At 39.5% G+C, this 22,283-nt stretch overlaps 1 protein-coding gene across 6 annotated transcripts in view; it reads right to left on the bottom strand.

The window, feature by feature from the left end:
• Positions 1-22,283, bottom strand: part of ZBBX (zinc finger B-box domain containing) — a 143,843-nt gene that overhangs the window by 14,500 nt on the left and 107,060 nt on the right. The gene's annotated exons all lie outside the window — the stretch shown is intronic.

Raw genomic sequence — 22,283 nt, forward strand, 5'->3', positions numbered from 1 at the left:
AATAGAAGTTTGGCATTTAGTAAAATCCAGAAAAAACAAGCAAGCCCAGATCTTTCGCCAAAAAATGCTGAGCTCCCCAGTCCTATCCTCTTCCCCATGCCTTTGAGATAGCAGGATACAGAAAAGAGTACAATACAGAACCCACAAACAGTAGCTCCATGGAAAAGACTGATAGAACTCAGTATGAATGAAGAGAATTTCAGGAAGAATTTAGTTTCACTATATGAGAAAAGATGGAAGATAGGAATAAAGCCACTCACAATAAGCATAGGCAAGTGAGATCCAAAGAGATGACACAACTAGATATGCAAACAAACTAGAATCTTTAGCGTGTAAAGGGTGAAAAAAATAAAAAAATAAAATTTAGTAGAAAACATAGATCAGGACCATAAGATTTTCCACAAGTCCTTTGGCTACAAAAGAAGTAATGAAAGCAAACTTTTTGAAAAGAGCAAAATCAATGTCAAAGATCAAGCAACAACATGTCAGGCATCAAAGGAAAGCTAAGTAAATGGTCACCTGTTCCTGGATTGGATCTTATACCAGAAAACAACAACAACAACAAAAAAAAAACAAGCTGTAGCAAATATCAATGGGGTAATTTTAAAAAATTAAATATGCTCTGTGGATTAGAAAATCACATTGTATCTTGTAATGTGAGCTTCCTGATTCAGATCATTGTACTATGGTTATATAAGAGAAAGCAGTCTTTTCTGGGACATGCACACTGACATATTTTTTTGTAAAGTGTTACAATGTTTATAACTTCCTCTCACACTGTTCAGAACAAAGGGAGGTACAAAAGGAGGTGTGTATGTGCACGTGTATGCACCCGTGTGTGTATGCAAATAAGACAAAAGATAGCTAGTGAACCAGGCAGAGTATATTTGGGGGAAGAGTTCTTTATACTATACTTATATTTTGCAAATTTTGTTTTAACTTATATCAAAATAGAAAACTACCAAAAAATGTCAAAGAAAAAGTTACAACACCTTTAGAGAACTACTTTTTTAAAAGTCAAGTGATAAAGAGTGCATTATAACTAGGTGAAAATTAAAATCCTGACATATAGACATGCTTGAGATAATGATAGCAAATGCAAAGGGAAATTAAAAACTAGCTAAAACAATTGAAGATATGTAAGTAATACCTTTTTAAAGAGGCGACAACATAAAGAAAATAGGTTTCTCAGCAGGAGGAAGCCCAATGGAACAGAAAAGCAATTCAAAGATACAAAAACAGAAAATTTCTTTGAAAATAACGGGTAACGTACTCTACAGACAGAGAGAGAATCCTGCGTTTAAAAAAAAAAAAAAAAAAAGCTGAATTATTGACACTGAAACAAAATCCTGGACCAGTTACTGACTTTCAAGGATTAAGAAAAATTTCTCCAAGCATTCAGTCAGGAAAGAAGCTTGTCACATGTGTCAGAGAGAGAGAGAGAGAGAGAGAGAGAGAGAGAGAGAGAGACAGAGACAGAGAGACAGAGAGACAGAGAGAGAGAGAGAATCTAGGAGGCTTCACATTACTTCACAGCATTCGGAGCCAGAAAATGGCAAATCAGTACACACAAGGTTTAAGACAAAGGTGACCAAATGATATTATCCTCAGCTGATTTGCCATCTAAATAGAAGTGTAGCAGGTATTCTCAAATATAAAGAAAACTCAGGTAATAAAACTTCTATAAATTCTACCTGCAGGGAAAAATTATTTGATAATTAAACTGAACTAAACAAAAGTTTAATGAAAAAAAACTGTGATAAAGGGCTAACTAGCACCATATTGAGGGTCAGAAGATAACAGGAAAATGCCTACTACAATGCAGAGGAAAGGAAATTGTGACCTACTAAATACGTCTAATGTGCCATTCGGCAATAAGACAAAAAACAGACATTATCGAGAATGCTATAATAAAACCGTCAAGAGATGAAATCAAGCTAAACAGCTCAGGATTGGGAAGTCGTAGAAGAAAATGCTGGTACTAAACATTTAATCCATATTGATTTTCACTAAGAAAAAATTAAAAAGAAAAACTTTAAAAAATAAGAAACTATAACTACAACAAGAGATGTATTCGGTACAATCTAGATTAGCATGTGGTTTTAAAAAATAAACAAATGAGCTCTCATCTTTTATTATAGGGAATTGTTACTATCTGAAACTAAAGCATATAGTTAGAAATGGCCTTCATTACTCCTTATTTTTACCTTTTCTCTCAATTTTTAAATTTATTTTTAATTTTTGTGGGTACAAAGTGGGTATATATATTTATGGGGTACATGAGATATTTTGATACAGGCATGCAATGTGTGATAACTACATCATGAAAAATTGGGAATACATCTCCCCAGGAATTACGCCTTTGTGTTTCAAACAATCCAATTATATTCTCTAGTTATTTTTAAATGGACAAGTAAATTGCAATTGACTATAGTGTCCAGGATGTTCTATCCAATACTAGGTCTTATTCATTCTTTCTATTTTCAGTACCCATTAACCATTCCCACCATTCCACCCACACCCCCCACCATCCTTCCCAGCCTCTGGTAACCATTCTTCTACTTTCTCACTCCATGAGTTTAATTGTTTTGATTTTTAGATCTCACAAATAAGTGAGAACATGCAAAGTTCATCTTGCTGTGCCTGGCTTATTTCACTTGATAAAACAATCTCCAGTTCCATCCATGTTGTTGCAAATGACAAAATCTTATCCTTTGTTACGGCTGAATAGTATTTCATTGTGTATATGTAACACATGTTCTTTATCCATTCATCTGTTAATGAGTACTTAGGTTACATCGAAATCTTGGCTATTGTGAACAGTGCTGTAACAAACATAAGAGGACAGATATTTCTTGGATATACTGATTTCTTTTTCTTTTTTTTTAGTTTTTGTAGGCACATAGTAGGTGTATATATTTATGGGATACATGAAATGTTTTGATATAGACATGCAATGTGAAATAAGCACATCATGGAGAATGGAGTATCCATCCCTTCAAGCATTTATTATTTGAGTTATAAATAATCCAATAACATTCTTTAAGTTATTTTAACGTGTACAATTAAAGTTGTTATTGACTATAGTAACCCTGTTGCGCTGTCAAATAGTAGGTCTTATTTATTAATTCTAATTATTTTTTAGAGCCATTAACCATCCCACCTCCACCCCACCCCACCCCACCCCACCCCACTACCCTTTCAAGCCTCCGGTAATTATCCTTCTATTTTCTATCTCAGTGAGTTCAATTGTTTTGATTTTTAGATCCCACAAATAAGCAAGAACATGCTACAATTGTCTTTCTGTGCCTAGCTTATTTAACTTAATGTAATGATCTCCAGCTCCATCCAAGTTGCTGCAAATGACTGGATCTCGTTCCCTTTTATGGCTGAATGGTACTCCATTGTGTATATGTATCACATTTTATTTTCCATTCATCTGTTGATGGACCCTTAGGTTGCTTCTAAATCTTAGCTATTGCAAACAGTACTGCAATAAACATAGCAGGCAGATATCTCTTCAATATACTGATTTCCTTTCTTTTGGATGTACACCCAGCAGTGGGATTAATGGGTTGTATTGTAGCTCTGTTTTTAATTTTTTAAGGAACCTCCAAACTGTTCTCCATAGTGTTTGAACTCACTCACGTTCCCACCAAAAGTGTACAAGGGTTTCCTTTTCTCCACATCCTTGCCAGCAGGCTTTATTGACTTTCTTTTGGATAAAAATTTTATTCGTGGCTATTATAAATGGAATTTTTTATTCCTTTTTCAGAATGTTCACTGTTGGCATATAGCAATGCTAGTGATTTTTGTATGTTGACTTTGTATCCTGCAACTTACTGAATTTGTTTGTCAGTTCTAATAGTATTTTGGTGGTCTTCAGGTTTGTCTAAATTTAACATCATTTATCCACAAACAAGGATAATTTAATTTCTTCCTTTCCAATTTGGATGCCCTTTACTTCTTCTTTATCTTTTCTAATTGTTCTAAAATATACAGTACCATGTTGATTAACAGTGGTGAAAGTGGACATCCTTGTCATGTTCCAGGTTTAAGAGGACAAGCTTTTAGGTTCTCCCTGTTCAGTTTAATACTAGCTGTGGGTCTGTCATAGATGGCTTTTATTTTATTAAGGCCTTCTATACCTAGTTTTTTTAAAGTTTTCATCATGCAGGGATGTTAACTTTATCAAATGGTTTTTCAGCATCAATTGAAATGATCATATGGTTATTGTCCTTTATTCTGTTGATATGATGTGTCACATTGATTATGGCCACTCTTTCAGGAGATGGTATCACATTGTGGTTTTGATTTGCATTTACCTGATCATTAGTGATATTGAGCATTTGTTCATATGTTTGTTGGCCATTTGTGTATCTTCTTTTGAGCATTGTCTATTCATGTCCTTAGCCCACTTTTTTATGGGATTGTTTGTTTTTTTCTTACAAAACAAAAATGTTCGTTGTAAATTCTGAATATTAGTCCTTTGTCACATGCATAGATTGTGAAGATTTTCTCCCACTCCGTGGGGTGTCTGTTTTCTCTGTTGACTGTTCCTTCTGCTGTGCAAAAGCTCTTTAGTTTAATTAGGTCCCAGCTATTTATCTTTGTTTTTATTGCATTTGCTTTTGAATTCTTGGTCATGAAATCCTTGCCCAAGCCAGTGTCTAGAAGGGTTTTTCCAATGGCCCCAGTGGGTTTTGATTATGGCTATAATCAAAAAACAGTAGATGTCAGCATGGATGTGTTGAACAGGGAACACTTCTACACTGCTGGTGGGAATGTAAACTAGCACAGCCACTATGGAAAACAGTGTGAAGATTCCTTAAAGAACTAAAAGTATAACTACCATTTGATTCAGAAATCCCATTACTGGATATCAGTCTTCTAGGGTTTTTATAGTTTCACATCTTAGATTTAAGTCCTTAATGCATTTTGATTTGATTTTGGTATAAGGTGAGAAATGAGGATCCAGTTTCGTTCTCCAAAATGTGGCTAGTCAATTATCCCAGAACCATTTGTTGAAAAGGGTGACAGTGATAGTTTGCTTTCCTCTTTACTGTTTTGGATGCCCTTTATTTCTTTCTCTTGTCTTATTACTCTGGCTAGGACTTCAGTACTATGTTGAAGAAGAGTGGTAAGAGTGGACATCCTTGTCTTGTTCCATTTCTCAGAGGAAATGCTTTCAACTTTTCCCCATTCAGTATTATGTTGGCTGTGGGTTTATCATAGATGACTTTTATTACATTACGTTATGTCCCTTGTTTGCTGATTTTGCCGACAGTTTTAATCATAAAGGGATGCTGGATTTTGTTGAATGCTTTTTCTGCATCTATTGAAATGATCATGTGATTTTTGTTTTAATTCTGTTTATGTAGTGTACCACATTTATTGACTTGATTATGGTAAATCATCCCTCTGTCCCTGGTATAAAATCTATTTGATCATGGTGGATTATCTTTTTGATATATTGTTGGATTCGAAGAGCTAGTATTCTGTTAAGGATTTTATCATCTATGTTCATCAAGGATATCAGTCTGTAGTTTTCTTTTTTGGTTATGTCCTTTCTTGATTTTGGAATTAGGGTGATGCTGGCTTCATAGAATGAACTAGAGAGGGTTCCTTCTTTCTCTATCTTGTTGAAAAGTGGCAAAAGAATTGGTACCAATTCTTCTTCGAATGTCTGGTAGAATTCTGCTGTGAATCCATCTGGTCATGGACCCTTTTTTTTTTTTTTGGTAATTTTTAAATTACTATTTCAATCTTACTGCTTGTTATTGGTCTGTTCAGGGTATCTAATTCTTTCTGATTTAAGCTAGGAGGGTTAAATTTTTCCAGGAATTTATCCATCTATCCCAGGTTTTCTAGTTTATGTGGGTAAAGGTGTTCATTGTAGCCTTGAATGATCTTTTGTATTTCACTGGTGTCAGTTGTAATATCTCCTGTTTCATTTCTTAGTGAGGTTATTTGGATTTTCTGTCTTCTTTTCTTGGTTAATCTTGTCAATGGTCTATCAGTTTTATTTATCTTTACAAAGAACCAGCTTTTTCTTTCATGTATCTTTTGTATTTTGTTTGTTTCTATTTCATTTAGCTCTGATCTCGGTTATTTCCTTTTTTCTGCTGGGTTTGGGTTTGGTTTGTTTTTGTTTCTTTAGTTCCTTGAGGTGTGACCTTAGAACGTCAGTTTGTGCTATTTCAGTCTTTTTGATGCAGACATTTAGGGCTATGAACTTCCCTCTTAGAACTGCCTTTCTCGTACCCCAGAGGTTTTGATAGGTTGTATCATTATTGTCATTCAGTTTGAAGAATTTTTAAATTTCCATCTTAATTTCATTTTTAACCCAATGCTCATTCAGGAGCAGGTTATTTAATTTCATGCATTTGTACGGTTTTGAAGGTTGCTTTTGGAGTTGATTTCCAGTTTTATTTCACTGTGGTTTGAGAGAGTACTTGATATAATTTCAATTTTTAAAAAAATGTATTGAGGCTCATTTTACAGCCTATTTTGCTTTTAAACTTACATTTTTGTTTTATAGGTCCTGTGTGAATTAAGCTTTAAAGATATTCTGTTTTGATGTTTTTCTAGGATTTGTTTCAAGATTTAGAGCTCTTTTTAGCAGTTTTTATAGTGGTGGCTTGATATTGGTGAATTCTCTCAGCATTTGTTTGTCTGAAAAAGACTGTATCTTTCCTTCATATATGATGCTTAGTTTCACTGGATACAAAATTCTTGTCTGATAATTGTTTTGGTTGAGAAGGCTGAAGATAGGGCCCCAATCCCTTCTAGTTTATAGGGTTTTTGCTGAGAAATCTGCTGTTAATCTGATAGGTTTTCCTTTATAGGTTACCTGGTGCTTCTGTCTCACAGCTCTTAAGATTCTTCCCTTTGTCTTAACTTTGGATAACCTCATGACAATGTACCTAGGTGAAGATCTTTTTGCAGTGAATTTCCCAGGTGTTCTTTCTGCTTCTTGTATTTGGATGTCTAGGTCTCTAGCAAGGCCGGGAAGTTTTCATCGATTATTCCCCAAAATATGTTTTCCAAGCTCTTAGAATTCTCTTCTTCTTCAGGAACACCAGTTATTTTTAAGTTTAGTAGTTTAACATAATCCCAGACTTGTTGGAGGCTTTGTTCATATTTTCTTATTCTTTTTTCTTTGTCTTTATTGTATTGGGTTAATTCAAAGACCTTGTCTTTGAGCTTCAAATTTCTTTCTTCTACTTGCTCAATTCTATTGCTGAGACTTTCCAGAGCATTTTGCGTTTCTAAAAGTGTGGCCCAAGCTTTCTGAATTTTTTCTTTTGTCTTTAAGCTATCTATGTCCTTGAATATTTCTCCCTTCATTTCTTGTATCATATTTTGAATTTCCTTGCATTAGGCTTCGTATTTCTCTGGTTCCTCCCTGATTAGCTTAATAACCGACCTCCTGAATTATTTTTCAGGTAAATCAGGGATTTCTTTTTGGCTTGGATCAATTGCTGGTGAGCATACATGTTTTCTGGGGGTTGTTGAAGAGTCTTGTTTTGTCATATCACCAGGGAAGGTTTTCTGGTTCCTTCCCATTTGGGTAGGCTCTGTCAGAGGGAAAGTCTAGGGCTAAAGGCTGTTGTTCAGATTCTTTTGTCCCACAGGGTGTTCCCTTGATGTAGTACTCTCCTCCTTTTCCTATGGATGTGGATTCCTCTGAGCTGAACTGCAGTGATTGTTGTCTCTCTTTCAGGTCTAGCCACGCAGTGAGTCTACCTGGCTCTGGGCTGGTACTGGGTAATGTCTGCCCAGAGTCCTGTGATGTCAGCCATCTATGGGTCTCTCAGCCATGGATACCAGCACCTGTTCCAGCGGAGGTGGTGGAGGGGTGTGATGGAGTCCGTGAGGTTCTTAGCTTTGGTGGTTTAATGCTCTATTTTTGTACCGGTGGGCCTCCTGCCAGGAGGTGGTGCTTTTTAGAGAGCATCAGGTTGGTAATATGGGGAGGAACTGGCAGTGGTCGGGGCGCTAGAACTCCCAAGATTATATGCCCTTTGTCTTCCACTACTAGAGTGGGTAGGAAAGGACCATCAGGTGGGGGTGGGACTAGGCATGTCTGAGCTCAGACTCTCCTTGGGCAGGTCTTGCTGCAGCTGCTGTGGGGAATGGGGGTGAGGGTCTCAGTTCACTGGAGTTGTGTACCAAGAAGGATTATGCCTGCCTCTGCTGAGTCATGCAGGTTGTCAGGGAAGTGAGAGAAAGCTAGCAGTCACAAGCCTCATCCAGCTCCCACACAAGCTGAAGGGCCTTTTTCACTCCTACCATGACACCCCACCCAGTGGCCCTCAGACCCAGATCATTTCCACGTGTGGAGCCATAGGGGTTGAAAACTTGCCTCCCAGCTGCAAAAACGAAAGGCTTGGTTCTTCTCTGCCTGTGGAGTCTGCACACCGGATTTGCATCCTCCCCCAAATTCTGGTCAGGAGGCTTCTCACCCCATTCAAATTGTTACAAAGTTCAGCTAGAGATTTGCTTATCCCTGTGTAGTTTTATGCCTTGCTCCTTTTGGATCTCTTTGGTGCCAGGCAGAAATGGTCTGCTAGAGAAGCCAACAAGCTCCCAGGGCCTTTCTGCTGCTTCCTCTACCCCTGTATTTTGCTCGGCTCTCCAAATTGACTCAGCTCTAGGTAAAGTCAGAAACTTCTCCCACAAACAGACCTTCAGCTTCTCTAGTGGGGATGTACGTTTGGGGGAGCGGGTCTCTCTTTCCCACTTTCACAGTTGGGGCACTCAGTTTTTTTGGGGGGTCTCCGAGGCCCTGCAGGAGCAGTCTGCTTCCTTCATAGGGTCTGTGGGTCCTCTCAGGATTTCTGATTTGCTCTTGCAGTCCATCTGGAGCTAAAATTCACAATGCAGCCAGCCCCTGCCCGTTGCTCTTTCCGGAGCTGCAATCTAGTCCTGCCTCCAGTCTGCCATGATCTCCCGCATTCTCTAACTCTTTTTGTTGGAACACTTCGAATAGGATTGGTATAAGTTCTTCTTTAAATGTTTAGTAGAATTCATCAGTGAAACCATCAGGGGCTGGGCTTTTCTATATTGGGAGACAATTTTGGTTTGTTTGTTTGTTTGCTCGTTTGTTTGTTTTGAGATGGAGTTTCACTCTTGTTGCCCGAACTGGAGTACAAAGGAAAGGTTTCAGGTCACTGCAACCTCTGTCTGGGAAACACTTTTATTATGGCTTCAATCTCATTACTTGGTATGTTTGGGTTTTGGACTTCTTCATGGTTCAATCTTGGCAGGTTGTGTGTGCCTAAGCATTTATTCATTTCTTCTAGATTTACCAACTTATTGGCATATAATTACTCATAGTAACCACTAATGATCCTCTGAATTTCTGCAGTATCAGTTGTAAGGTCTTCTTCTTTCTCATCATTGATTTTATTTATTTGGCTCTTCTCTCATTTTTCCTTAGTCTGGCTAAAGCTTTGTCAATTTTGTTTATCTTTTCAAGAAACCAACTTTTTTGTTTCATTGATCTATTGTATTGTTTTCTTCCATTCAAATTCATTTATTTCTGTTCTGATCATTAGTTTGGGATCAGACTTTTTTCTTTTCTTCCACTAATTTGGGATTTGGTTTGTGCTTGCTTTTCTAGTTTTTTTTTTTTTTTTTTTTTTTTTTTTTTTTTTTTTTTTTGAGACAGAGTCTCACTGTGTTGCCCAGGCTGGAGTGCAATGATGCAATCTCAGGTCACTGCAACCTTCACCTCCCGGGCTCAAGCAATTCTCCTGCCTCAGCCTCCTGAGTAGCTGGGATTACAGGCACATGCCACCACACCCAACTAATTTTTGTACTTTAGTTGAGACAGCGTTTCACCATGTTGCCCAGGCTGGTCTTGAACTCCTGACCTCAGGTGATCCACTCGTCTCAGCCTCCCAAAGTGCTGGGATTACAGGCATGAGCTATCATGCCTGGCCTCTGGTTCTTTAAGATACAGATTTTATTTATTTGAAGTTGCTTTGTTTTTGTTTTTGTTTTATTTGATGTAGGCACATATTGCTACAATTTCCTTCTTATTCTTTTCACTGTATCTTATAGGTTTTGGTATATGGTGTTTCCATTATCATTTGTTTCAAGAAATTTTCAATTCTTAATTTATACATTGATACGCTGGTTATTTGGGAGCATATTGCTTAATTTACATGTGTTTTCCAAAATTTCTCTTGTTACTGATTCATAGTTTTATTTCACTGTGGTCAGAGAATATCCTTGATATTATTTCCAGTTTTGGGATGTTTTATGACTTGTTTTGTAACCTAACATATGGTCTATCTTTGCAAATAATCCATGTGCTCAGGAGAAGAATGCATATTCTGTAGCTGTTGGATGAAATGTTCTGTAAATATCTATTAGGTCCAGTTGTTCTATAGTGCAGATTAAGTCTGATGTTTCTTCGTTGATTTTCTATCTTGGAGATCTGTCAATGCAGAAAGTGGAGTGTTGAAGTCTCCAGCTATTATTGTATTGAGGTCTACCTCTCTCTTTAGTTCTAATAACATTTGCTTTATATATCTGGGTACTCCAGTGTTGGTGCATATATATTTATCACCATTATACCCTCTGCTTAATTGACCCCTTTATCATTATATAATGATCTTCTTCTTGTAATTTTTGTCTTGAAATCTGTTGTGTCAGATAAAGTGTAGCTACTCCTGCTCTTTTTTGGTTTCCATTGTCATGGAATATCTTTTTCCATTCCTTTATTTTCAGTTCATGTGTATATTTTAAGTAAAGTAAGTTTGTTACAGGCAATACATCACTGGACTTTGTTTTTCTATCCATTCAGCCATTCTGTCTTTTGATTGAAGAGTTTAATCCATTCACATTCAATGTTATTATTGAAAGGACTTAGTCCTGCCATTTCATTATTTGTTTTCTGTTTGTTTTGTAGTCTTCTCTTCTGTCTTTCCTTCCTTCCTGTCTTCCTTTAAGTGAAGGTAATTTTCTCTGCTGGTATGCTTTAATTTACTGCCTTTTATTTTTTGTATATCTCTTGAATGTTTTTCAGTTTGATTCCCATGAGACTTGCAAGTAATATGTTATAACCTATCATTTTAAACTGATGGCAAGTTAACACTGATTGCATAAATAAAGAAACACACAACATGAAAATGAATAAAAACTCTAAACTATGCACCTGCTTTTTAACTTTTTGTTGTTTTTATGTCTTACTATACTGTCTGTGTCTTGAAAAGTTGTTATAGTTAATATTTTTGGTTGATTCATCATTTAGTCTTTCTACTTAGGTCAGGAGAAGTTTACCCACCACCATTACAGTGTTATACTATTCTGTGCTTTTTTCTGTGTTTATGCCAGTGAGCATTATACTTTCACAGTCAACAATCTCAGCAGTTAACCTGAGGTTCTACTCTACTGCAGTTAAGTTGGCACTCAGACCACAATACAAAATCCTTCCCACTCTTCCCTCCCCTTTCTATAGGCAGAGGTCTCTGTGGCCACGGCCACCCCTAGTCCATGGGGATTTCTGCTAGCCCACCACCAATGTTTGCTTAAAGCCCAAGGGCTCTTCCATCAGCTTACGATGAATGCTGCCAGGCCTGGGAATCATCCTTCAGGATAGTGGGCTCCCATCTGGCCCAGGCCACGCCGAGTCCAGAAATACTGTTCAAGAATCTAGGCCTGGACTTGAGGTCCCCAAGAACCTGCTTGTTGCTCTATTCCACTATAGTCAAGCTGGTAGCCAGGGTAAAAGACAAAGTCCCCTTCATTCTTCCCTCTGCTTTTGTAAAATGCAATTTTTCATCATTTTCATTGTAGTCACCACAGCTGAGAATGTGCTGGGTCGCCCTTGAAGCCAGTGCATCTTAGAGCCCAAGGCCTGTGGTATACTACCTTAGTATCACTGGAGATTATTCAGGGTCTGAGGGCTCTTCAGTTAGCAGGTGATGAATCCTGCCAGGACTGGGTTCTTGTCCCTTCAAGGCAGCAGAGTCCCTTTGGGCTCAGGTTGTGTCAAGAACTATCATCTAGGAGCTAGGACCTGAAATGGGGGGCTCGCGACTCTGTTCAGTGCCCTATCCTACTGTGGCTGAGCTGGTAGCCAAGATGCAACACAAAACCCTCCTTACTCTTCACTCTCCTTTCATTATGCAGAAGGAAGGAGTCACTTTTGTTGCTATGAGCTGCATTGCCTGGGGTTGGGGGAGGGATGGTGCAAGCTCTCCCTTAGCTGTGCCAGGTGGTGTCTCTCTAGGTCATGTGCCACCCTAGTTCACTGACTAGTTCACTGGGCACAAGCCCAGTCATGTGACACCCTAGGTCACGTGACACCCTAGTTCACTGGGCACAAGCCCAGCCTAGCACTAGCCACTGCCTAAGAATTGCAGTCCTTGTGTCCTACACTGCCTTTTGAGTTTACCTAGGATCCCCAGGCACTTCAGCTCAATGTGGCATAGGTTGCCAAGGAAGTCAAGTTCTAACTGCTGGAATGGATGATTCCCCTCTGGGATATGACTGGTTCAAATGCTTCCTCCATGCATAGGCACTGGCTGAGTCCAGCACAGCTTTATTCTCTGCTGTGACCAGGTAGTACTGAGGTGAATGTGAAGTCTTCTAGTTGCTGTGCTTTCCCTCCCCATAGAGCACAGATTGTCTCTCCACACTACAGGGTTGCGGCCAGGAGGTGGGGGAGGGGTGGCATTGGTAATTCAATATGTCTCTCTTGCCCTTTTCAATACCTCTTTCCACAACATGAAGTTAAAACCAGGTACTGTGATTATTCACCTGAGTTTTGGTTCCTGCCACAGTGCTTTCCTGTGTGTAGATAGTTGTTAAAATTTGGTGTTTCAGCATGGGGGAGGATGGGGAAATGAATGATGCAGGCTTCTATTCTGCCATGTTTCTCCTCCCCTTCTCTCTCAACTTTTAAAGGTATATTTGTAAAAATAATGGATTAAACCATATAAAGTTGCCAATATTCCACTGTTTTTGGTCTACAAAAGGGTAATTTTGTACAGTTTTTCAGACACAATGAATCCTTCTGAGTTTCTCTTCAAAAGGTTTAGCCTGTTAACTTCCTTACCCTTTGTTCTCCAACTCAACTGTCTTGTTTCTCCTTGCCAATAGTTGCTGTAAACAGCCTACCCTCTTCCCATCAGTTCTAATCAATAAATGGCATCTGTTCACTTGGCTACCTGTACCCATTGTTTCCTTGAAACCGCACGTCTCACACGCTGCATCACTGTATCTCACATTCCCCTCCCTTCCATATTTAGAAAAATATTTACAAGTAGCCAGTCAGATCAGCTCAGATTTTGCAGTCTGACCCCAGCCCATGGGGGAAGAACACAGAAATAGGGCTAGCGTTAAGGATATAAAAACGCCCTGGTCTCCTTTGTTTGGTGTGCACTTGCGAACTTGATTGACGCGAGTGGCACCCTCTTGCAAAAGTAAATTGCCTTGCTGAGGAAACTGAATTTATATTCGAGTGCTGTTTCTCTTGAGGCATTGTAAATTCATTTATCACAATTTGGTGGCCTGCAGGGGGAGCCCATTCTCCTCTGGGGAGGGATCTCCCGTCCTTTCTCATGAGATGGCGCACCCCGTTGCCTCATTGTGGTGGCCTCAGGGTGACGAATCAAGACCCACCCAGTGTGATGAATAAACCCAGACTCAGCAACTTGGGAAAGGAAGACGCCAGCAGCTTGGGAAAAGGGGACTCATATACCACGGCGGCCAGTTAAACTCTGTGCACAGACCAAGGTAAGAAAAGTCGCAGGGGCGACAAAGTATTTCCTTGGTGGTCGGGATTCTGGAGGTTGAAAGTGTGTGAGTGGTAACAAGCACTACTGCTCTGCGGAGTGAGTGAGTCCAATCTGCGGTTCCATGGTCACCTCATATGGCTTATGGTGGCCCTTTGGGGGTCCTGTCAGGGCTTATACTGACCCACCATCCATGCTAAGAGGGATCTGAAATACTCCTGCAAGGGAAGTGGTCACAGTGGAGGAAGCAAAAGAAGGGTGCAAGGAACCTCCAACAGGCGGGGCTAAAGGACAGGCAAGATATTCCTCATACAAGGGAATTGATCCTTAATAAGCCTCCAGGGAAGGATAGGCAAGAAATTTCCAATACGATAAAGCAACAAATGATAAAATATTGCTGTTTTATTTGGACCCAGAGTCCTCTCCTCAAACTCTCAATCTTCTCACCAAAGTTTGGGTCAAATGAGGATGTAATGTGTCAACTCCTAATTCAACATGTAAATGATAAAAGTTCAGTGTTCTCAAGAGAAACTGGACTATACTCTTTGTTAGAGACAGGGACCTGTTCTCCTCTATCCCTTAAAAACAACTGCGGAAAAACCCAATCTAGCACTGCACAATGAAGACTCAGAAAAGCTGGTTCCCATGACTAAGGACTCCAGAGCATGGGATCCCCTAGAACATTTTCCACCACTCATTGCCCCAATCCTTCCCCGCAGGCAGTCGCTGCTGCCCCAGATCTTGCCCCAGATCCTTCCCCTGCTCACGTTATTCCTCCTCCTTACAATTCTGATTCTTGGGAATCATCATCCCATGAACCTGTTCCCTCTCAGCCTAAGTGCCCCTCCCTGAAGGGACTCCAACGTGAAGTAGAACAATGTAAAAGAGATATCCAAAATTTCCCATTTCCCTCCACATCTGTGGAGTCAACTCTGACTCTCTTCCCCTTGAGAGAGGTACCACAAGGAGGGGTGCTATCGGCTTTGTAAGTGCTTCCTTAACTAGTTAACAAGTCTGGAATTTAAAGAAGGAACTTAAACCATTATTAGATGACCCTTATGGTGTAGCAGATCAAGTTGATCAATCTCTGGGACCTCAGTTACACACCTGGGTTGAGTTAATGTCCATTTTAGGCATTCTCTTCTCAGAGGAAGAGAGAGGGATGATCCGTAGGGCTGCTATGGCAATTTGGGAGCGTGAACACCCTCTGGGTCAAAATGTTCCTACCACAGATCAAAAGTTCCCTGGCCAAGGCCCCCAGTGGGACAATAATAACCCAGCTCACCGGGAAAATATAAAAGACCTAAGGGAGATGATAATAAAGGGAATTAGGGAATCAGTACCCTGAACCCACAACCTCTCTAAAGCACTTGATATACAACAGGAAAAAGATGAGGGGCCTCTGAAATTTCTAGACAGATTGAAGGACCAAATGAGACAATATTCAGGCCTAAACTTAGAAGACCGCCTTGGACAAGGAATGTTAAAACTCCACTCTGTCACTAAGAGTTGGCCAGTTTATTTCAAAGAAGTTACAAAAATTAGAAAATTGGGAAGACCAACCTCTTAGTGGTCTTCGAATTAGACCACTTAATGGTCTAATCCCGAATTAGAAAAGGAGAGACAAGCCCTTTCCCTCATGACCTCTGAGGAGGAATAGGGGGCTCAGGAGCTCTGTCTCTTTTACTTCAAGTCCCACCAGGAGTCCTTGATAAATTTGGAAGTTGGACCCCATCATGAGCTTATCACCTTTCTAGTCAATTCAGGGGTCGCTCCCTCCTTGGTATCCCTCCATCTGACATTGCCTGCTCTTCAGAAGACCTTTTAGTCTCTGGGATAAGGGAGGAACCATTTAAAGAAAAAGTCTTAGAAAGTACAGAAGTTAAATTCTAAGATTGATTGACTCATATCCAATTTTTATTGATCCCTGAGGCAGGAACTAACTTATTAGAAAGAGACTTAATGTTGAAGTTAGGCATAGTCTTACAAGTTAGCCCAAAAGGTTTCCCTGCCTCATTAAATTTACTCACCACCACAGATGAAAAATGTATTTATTCAATGTGAAAGAAACCAAGGAAAACTTCAGATTCCCACAATCCATGTCAAGCTAAAAACCCCCGAGGAAGTGGTGAAGAGGAAGCAATTCCCTATCCCTTTAGAAGGACAGATAGGATTAAAGCTCATAAATGAAAGTCTCGTGAAAGATGGGCTTCTTGAGCCTTGTATGTCTCCTTATAATACCCCAATACTGCCCATCAAGAAATCAGATGGGTCATACCAGTTAGTACAAAATCTTAGAGCTATCAACCAAATAGTCCAAACTATTCTCCCCATTGTCCCTAACCCTTACAGTATTCTCAGTAAAATTCCATGTCATCATCAATGGTTTACTGTAACAGACTCAAAGGGTGCTTTTTGGGCATGTCCCCTAGCTGAACACAGCTGAGGCACATTCGCTTTTAAGTGGGAAGACACCCAGTCAGGGTAAAAACAACAGTATTGGTGGATAGTTTTGTCCCAAGGGTTCGCAGACTCACCCAACCTCTTTAGTCAGATTTTAGAACAAGTGCTAGAAAAGGTTTCTGTTCCAAAGCACATTTGCATGCTCCAGTATGTTGATGATATCCTCCTATCAGGAGAGGATGTAGAAAAACTAACCAGTTTTTCCATACATATCCTTGATCATCTACATTCCGAGGGGTTATGAGTCTCAAAGAAAAAGCTTCAGTTTGTAGAACCTGAGGTCAAATATTTAGGCCATTTAATAAGTGCAGGCAAGTGGAGAATAGAGCCAGAGCAAGATGAAGGCATTGTGTATTTACCCTTGCCTCAAACTAAGCATGAGCTCAGAAAATTTCTAGGATTAGTTGGATACTGCCGCTTTTGGATTGACTCATATGCCTTACACAGTAAGCTGCTATACCAGAAGCCTACTCAAGAAAAACCTGACTATTTCCTGTGGACTTCTTAGGAAGTCAACCAAATTGAGGAATTAAAAGAAAGACTTATGACTGCCCTAGTTTTAACTTCGCCTTATCTAGAAAAGTCCTTTCACCTTTTCATCAATGTAAATAATGGAGTGGCTGTAGGAGTGCTTACCCAAGAGCACGGTTGCTGCCGGCAGCCTGTAGCCTTCTTATCAAAGGTTTTAGACCCAGTCACTTGTGGATGACCTCAATGCATCCAATCTGTTGCTGCTACAGCAATATTAGTTGAAGAAAGCAGAAAGTTAACTTTTGGGGGAAAGTTGACTGCAAGTACACCCCAAGAAGTTAGAGCAATACTAACTAAAGAAGCCGGGAGATGGCTTACCACTCCAGAATCCTGAAATATGAAACCACTTTGCTAGAAAAAGGTGATTTAACATTAACTGCTGATAATTCACTCAACCCAGCAGGTTTCTTAACAGGAGATCCAAATCTAAACAGGGAGCACCTATGTCTCAATTTAATTGACTACCAAACAAAGGTTAGACCAGACCTAGGGGATACCACCTTCAAAATAGGATGACACTTATTCATAGATGGTTCCTCCTGAGTGATTGAGGGAAAAAGACACAATGGGTATTCAGCAATTGATGGAGAAACTCTTGAAGAAACAGAGTTAGGCAAATTGCCTAATAACTGCTCTGCCCAAACTTGTGAGTTGTTTGCACTCATCCAAGCTTTAAAGTGATTGCAGGAAGGAACCATCTATATTGATTCTAAATATGCCTTTGGGATGGCCCACACATTTGGAAAAATTTGGACTAAACAAGGTCTTATTAATAGAAAAAGCCAAGACCTTGTTCACAAGGAGTTAATCACCCAAGTATCAGATAACCTTCAGTTGCCCAAAGAAGTAGCTATTGTTCATGTTCCCGGACAACAGAAAAACCTTTCTTTTGAAAGCTAGGGAAACAACTTAGCAGATCAGATAGCCAAGCAGACTGCCTTTTCATCTGGAACACCTGTCTTTCACTTAACCCCTTGTCTTCCCCTACTGCAGTCCCTGTTTTCTCAGCCATGGAGAAAGAAAAATTAATAAAAATAGGGGCCAAAGAAAACTCAGAAGGAAAATGGGTATTACCAGACCAAAGGGAAATGCTATCCAAACACCTCCTGAGAGAAATCCTGTCTCACTTCCATCAAAAGACCCATTGGGGACCCAAAGCCATGTGTGACACAGTTCGCAGAGTTCACGGATGTATAGGAATTTATACCTTGGCCAAACAAGTCACGGAGAGTTGCTTAATATGTAAAAAAACAACAACAACAACAAACAAGTTATAAAGAAATCTCCCTTGGTAGGGAGGAATCCAGTGCTAAGACCATTCCAAAGAATTCAGAGTGACTACACTGAAATGCCCCTAATAGCTCATCTAAAGTATCTGTTATTAATAGTAGATCACCTCGCTCACTGGGTTGAAGCTATTCCCTTTTCAAATGCAATGGCCAATAATGTAGTAAAAGCACTAAATGAAAATATAGTGCATAGATTCGGACTAACAGAGAACATTGACTCAGACAATGGAACCCATTTCACAGCACACGTCATTAAAAAGTTGTCCCAAGACCTAGACATTAAATGGGAATATCATACACCTGGGCATCCATCTTCATCATGGAGAGTAGAAAGGATGAATTAAACTTTAAAAAATCACTTAACCAAATTAGTTGTAGAGACTCAGTTACCATGGACCAAATGTCTTCCTATTGTCCTGTTAAGAATCCAAACTACACCTCAAAAGGATATAGGCCTTTCTCCTTATGAAATGCTCTATGGACTGCCCTATGTACACTCCACTACCTGTATCCCTACATTTGAGACAAAAGATCAATTCCTCAGTAATTGCATATTTGGTCTCTCCTTTACCTTCTCTTCTCTTAAAGCCAAAGGTCTCATGGTACAGACGCCACCCCTAGAGTTTCTGGTCCATTAGCACCAGCCCAGGGATCACATCCTCCTCAAAAGCTGGAAAGAAGGAAACCTTGAGCTGGCCTGGGAGGGACCCTACCTAGTGCTCCTGACCATTGAAACTGCAGTCCAGACAGCAGAGAAAGGATGGACCCATTACACTCAAGTCAAGAAAGCACCGTCACCCCCCAAAGTCATGTGCCATTATTCCAGGGGAAAACCCCCTCAAACTAAAGTTAAGAAAAATTTAACTATCTTCCACCTATTTTATTACTCTTTCTTCTTTTCTCCTTCCAATGCTGACCACCTTGTCATTAATGTAGCTAAATCAAACACACCCCAAGTTATTACGTTTGATGCTTGTCTAGTCATACCCTGTAGAGATCTCCAAAGTCAGAGGCAACTCTCAGCCTCAGAAAAGTATGTCCGCCCCTTTAAAGTGAAAAGCTCCCCCTATCAAGACACTTGTTCCTTAACAAATATAGAAAAACAAGTCTGTCATAGCTGGAATGATGTCCTGTTGATAACCGAATATCAAGGCTGGACCTCATCAGCGGGTGGTTGTATGGTGAATGTATGGTTTATCCTTAAAACCATACATTCATTTCACTAAGGAGAGCACCTCCCCTAATTGCCAGTATAACCAATGTAATCCCATATAAATTTCTATTCTCATTCCCACATCTACTGATCCTAAACCTACTTTAAGTCGCTTCTATGGCACAGGAGCCAACTTGGCTGCACAGAGCTCAGAGAGTCTTTTGAAATGCGTTTTATTAATCCTCCATTCTCTTCACCCCCTTCCTTCTCTTCTCCTTCTGAGCTTTCTTCTAATCAGACTGCCATCTCTTCTGTACCTAATGATAATACTAAAGTAGATATTGTAGCAGAAGATGATGTAGGCAAACTTCAGCAATTGAAACAGGATATCAAGATGTAAATGCCTGGTTGGAATGGATCAAATATTCTGTCTCACATTAAATAAAAGCAATTGTTATGCTTGTGCACTCGGCCGGCCAGAGGCCCAGATCATCCCCTTTCCACTTGGATGGTTTCCCAGTTGACTGGGCATGGGCTGCATGGTAGCTCTCTTCCAAGATTCCATGGCTTGGGGCAACAAATCATGGCAACCTCTCTCTCTGCTATATCCCAAAATCTAACACCCTGTGGGTCAGCCCCCGAGGGCCATTCAGCTTCTGTCTTCTGATGTCAATTTCACCTTGTGTCTCTCATAACAGAGGGAGAATTTAGTGTTCCTTGGAAGCTTAGTGGGATACAGTGATCTTAAGCCTTTCCAGGAGCTTACTCTTCAGTCTCCCCTTAGTCATCCTCAAGCAAATGTGTGGAGGTGTTGTCCTGGACCCTTACTGGACACTCTGTCAGGTAACTGGAGCAGTACTTGCGCTTTTGTCCAATTGGCTATCCCTCTCACCCTGGCATTTCATCAACCAGGAAAAGAAAAAACACAAAGCCATAAAATAAGAGAAGCCCCTTATGGGTCTTTTGACTCTGAAGTTTATTTAGACGCAATTGGAGTCCCACGGGGGGTACCTGATAGGTTCAAAGCCCGAGATCAAATAGCTGCAGGATTTGAACCATTATTTCCATGGGTAACTATTAATAAAAATGTAGATTGGATTAATTATATCTACTATAACCAGCAACGATTTATTAATTACACTAGAGATGCTGTCAAAGGAATAGTTGAGCAATTAGGACCTACTAGCCAAATGGTTTGGGAAAATAGAATAGCCCTAGACATGATGTTAGCTGAAAAAGGTGGAGTTTGTATTATGATCAAAACTCAATATTGCACCTTTATCCCAAACAATACTGCCTCTGACAGAAGCATAAGAAAGGCCTTACAGAGACTGACTGCTTTGTCCAATGAACTAGCTAAAAATTCTGGAATTGATAGCCTTCTTTCAGGATGGCTAGAAAGATGGTTTGGTAAATGGAAAGGAGTCATGGCCCCAATCTTCATTTCTCTTGCAGTCATGATAGGTGTGCTTATTCTTGTTGGGTGTTGCATCATACCATGCATCCGTGGGCTGGTACAAAGGCTTATAAAGACAACACTCACTAAAACTTCCCTTCATGTTCCTCCACCCTATTCAGATAAGCCTTTCCTTTTAGAAGACCAAGTTGAACAGCAAAGCCAGGACATGTTAAAAAGGTTTGAAGAGAAGGGATTATAAAAATTTTAAAGGGAGGAATTGTAAGAGACAATGAATCTTTCTGAGTTTCTCTTCAAAAGGTTTAGCCTGTTAACTTCCTTACCCTTTGTTCTCCAACTCAACTTTCTTGTTTTTCCTTGCCAACAGTTACTGTAAACAGCCTACCTCCTTCCCATCAGTTCTAATCAATAACTCACATCTGTTCCTTGGTTACCTGTACCCATTGTTTCCTTGAAACCGCATATCTCACACGCTCCATCACTGTACCTCACGTCCGCCTCCCATCCATATTTAGAAAAATATTTACAAGTTGCCAATCAGATCAGCTCAGATTGTGTGGTCTGACCCCAGCCCATGGGGGAAGAACACAGAAATAGGGATCGTGTTAGGGATATAAAAACCCCATGGTATCCTTTGTTTGTTGTGCACTTGTGATCTTGATTGATAGGAGTGGCACCCTTTTGCAAAAGTAAATTGCCTTGCTGAGGGAACTAAATTTATATTCAAGTGCTGTTTCTTTTGCGGCATCAGAAATTCATTTATAACAAGTTCAACTTAATATTTTTGTGGTGGAAAAACATTTATCTGAAATGTATGATTAATTTTAATTTTATTTTTACTTTTCCTTTTATTAAGTTGGTTAAATGTATACTTAAAATATATTATGGAGTGCATAGACCTATTTTTGTAAAATTTTTATCACGTTCCTTCAATCTGTTCATTCTACTAAGTTTATATTCTTATATGTATACTTATATTAACAGTGATGTTTAAAATGATTCTCACTAAATGTTAATAATGGTTATTTTAAGAGTAGTTAGAATTTGTGGTTTTTATTTTTATTTTTTTTGTATTTTTGTATTGCTTTAATTTTTTCAAAACAAAGATGTATAATTTATAGAGAAATAGCAGTCATTATTCTAAGATCAATAAAGGAGGAGACCACTAACAGGAGAACAACGGAAAAGCAAGTATGGAATATATGGGACCAAATAATTTTCTAGCCTGTCTCTTAGATCTGCAGCTGGCTTCTTTTAAACTGTGTGAGTGCCTTTATGATGCAAATACAAGATTAATTCCCCTGATGTTTTGCTACTGAGCTAGAACTTTACATGTTCAAGAATATGGTCACTATATTGCTAGACTAGGTCCACTGAAGTTGGAAATAAAATGCACAGGTATAATTTTTCAAGATATGGTTTGTCAACTAGCAGCACTGGCATCACCTGGGTACCTGTTAGATATACAGAATCTCACCTTACCTGACATACTCAATCGGAATTTACATTGTAACAAGATCCCCTGAAAGATCTGTATAAACATTTAAGTTTGAAAAGCACTGCTTTAAAAGATCTAACGGCTCAGTTTTCCAATAAGGATGTTGAACAGTGGCTTACATAAAGCTATAGAGATTAATCCTATAGTGGGTTTGTAGAAAAGAGAAAAAAATATTTTT

The sequence above is a fragment of the Macaca thibetana genome, chromosome 2 (genome assembly GCF_024542745.1).
Source record: "Macaca thibetana thibetana isolate TM-01 chromosome 2, ASM2454274v1, whole genome shotgun sequence".
Classification (NCBI taxonomy): domain Eukaryota; kingdom Metazoa; phylum Chordata; class Mammalia; order Primates; family Cercopithecidae; genus Macaca; species Macaca thibetana.